At 39.0% G+C, this 2,500-nt stretch overlaps 1 long non-coding RNA gene across 3 annotated transcripts; it reads right to left on the minus strand.

Annotated features, from left to right (window-relative positions):
• Positions 1-813: 813 nt before the first annotated feature.
• On the minus strand, positions 814-1,795 carry LOC122133487. Of its 3 annotated transcripts, none has more exons than XR_006152805.1 (3): positions 1,544-1,795; positions 914-988; positions 814-872 (listed from the first exon to the last, which is right to left on the minus strand). It is a non-coding gene; the product is annotated as an uncharacterized LOC122133487 (long non-coding RNA). The 3 variants fall into 3 exon arrangements; XR_006152806.1 differs by lacking the exon at positions 1,544-1,795 and adding an exon at positions 1,394-1,535; XR_006152804.1 differs by lacking the exon at positions 1,544-1,795 and adding an exon at positions 1,187-1,238.
• Between the last annotated feature and the right edge of the window lie 705 nt (positions 1,796-2,500).

Raw genomic sequence — 2,500 nt, forward strand, 5'->3', positions numbered from 1 at the left:
TACATCACCACACCACACCTGAACCTTTATAGAACATCATCGCCACACCTGAACCTTTATAGTTCACCACCACACCACACCTGAACCTTTATAGAATATCACCACACCTGAACCTTTATAATACATCACCACCACACCTGAACCTTGATTGTACACCTGAACCTTTATAATACATCACCACACCTTTATAGAACATCACCACACCTGAACCTTTATAATACATCACCACACCTGAACCTTTATAGAACATCACCACACCTGAACCTTTATAGTACCTCACCACACCTGAACCTTTATAGAACATCACCACACCTGAACCTTTATAGTACACCACCACACCTGAACCTTTATAATACACCACCACACCTGAACCTTTATTGTACACCTGAACCTTTATAGTAATCAACACACCTGAACCTTTATAGTACACCACCACACCTGAACCTTTATAATACATCTTCACCACACCTGAACCTTTATAGTAGATCACCACACCTGAACCTTTATAGTACATCACCACACCTGTACCTTTATAATACATCAACCTTTATAATGCATCACCACACCTGAACCTTTATAGTACACCACCACACCTGAACCACACCTGAACCTTTATAGTGCATCAACACACCTGAACCTTTATAATACATCATCGCCACACCTGAACCTTTATAGAACATGACCACACCTGAACCTTTATAATACATCTTCACCACACCTGAACCTTTATAGTACATCACCACACCTGAACCTTTATAGTACATACCACACCTGAACCACACCTGAACCTTTATAGTGCATCACCACACCTGAACCTTTATAATACATCATCACCACACCTGAACCTTTATAGAACATCACCACACCTGAACCTTTATATAACCTTTATAGTACATCCTCACCACACCTGAACCTTTATAGTACCTCACCACACCTGAACCTTTATAGTACATCACCACACCTGAACCTTTATAGAACATCACCACACCTAAACCTTTATAGTACATCACCACACCACACCTGAACCTTTATAATACATCACCACCACACCTGAACCTTTATAGTACATCACCACACCTTTATAATGAGAACCTTTATACCACACCACACCTGAACCTTTATAGTACATCACCACCACACCTGAACCTTTATGATGCACCTGAACCTTTATTGTAAATCACCACACCTGAACCTTTATAGTACATCACCACACCTGAACCTTTATAGAACATCACCACAGCTTTATAGTAATCACCACACCTGAACCTTTATAATACATCACCACACCTGAACCTTTATAATACATCACCACACCTGAAACTTTATAGTACATCTCCACACCTGAACCTTTATAGTAATCACCACACCTTAACCTTTATAGTGTATCACACACCTGAACCTTTATAATACATCACCACACCTGAACCTTTATAGAACATCACCACAGCTTTATAGTAATCACCACACCTGAACCTTTATAATACATCGCCACACCTGAACCTTTATAGTACATCACCACCACACCTGAACCTTTATACCACACCTGAACCTTTATAGTACCTCACCACACCTGAACCTTTATAATACATCCCCACACCTGAACCTTTATAGTACATCACCACACCTGAACCTTTATACCACACCTGAACCTTTATAGAACATCACCACCCCTGTAAGCATATAAGGAATAAACAAAATCAATGTCTGCAATTTGGAAAAACAAACAACCTTTAAAACAAAGGGCATAAGAGCATTTGTGTGAATACGATGAAATCAAGTAGATGAAGTCAATGTTTACCGTAAACCTAAGAAAAGCTGTTCCAAAACAAATACAAATACAATATATCTTTGCTGTATTCATGGTGACCTCAACAAGCTAAGCTATCTGCTGTATCCATGGTAACCTCAACAAGCTAAGCTATCTGCTGTTTCCATGTACGTTTCAATATTGTTCTTGGAGAGACAAAAAGACAAAGATGACGGACAGAGGAGCATTTTCAGTGGCAGACTCCTGTCACTGTCATGCTCATCGGACAGGCTGAGAAAGTCCTTTGTCCCCAGGGCCATCCAGCTTTTTAACGCCACACAGAAGGGGAGGGGGAGGGAGATGGACTTCTCTGCATGAGTCTTCCTCAGTCTCCCCTCCTCTTCTCAGCTCTTTATTTTTCCATCCCACTGTCCATCTTTTTATCTTTTTATTAGTGCTGTCAAACGATTAAAATATTGAATCGCGATTAATCGCATTTATGTCATAGTTAACTCAAAATTAATCGCGATTAATCGCAAATTTTTATCTATTCTAAATGTCCCTTCGTTTATTTATTTTTTCCATCATTTTATTTTTATTTAAATGCCCTTATCAACATGGAAAAGTTGATTGGCTTGCTTTATGCAAATGTTTTATTTTATTGAAAACCAATATTGCCAAACAGGGTGGTACAAAATAAAATTATAAAGTGCACATTTCAGGTAAACAAGGACTCAGCCTATAGTGCAGTTA

Source organism: Clupea harengus, chromosome 14 (assembly GCF_900700415.2).
Source record: "Clupea harengus chromosome 14, Ch_v2.0.2, whole genome shotgun sequence".
Classification (NCBI taxonomy): domain Eukaryota; kingdom Metazoa; phylum Chordata; class Actinopteri; order Clupeiformes; family Clupeidae; genus Clupea; species Clupea harengus.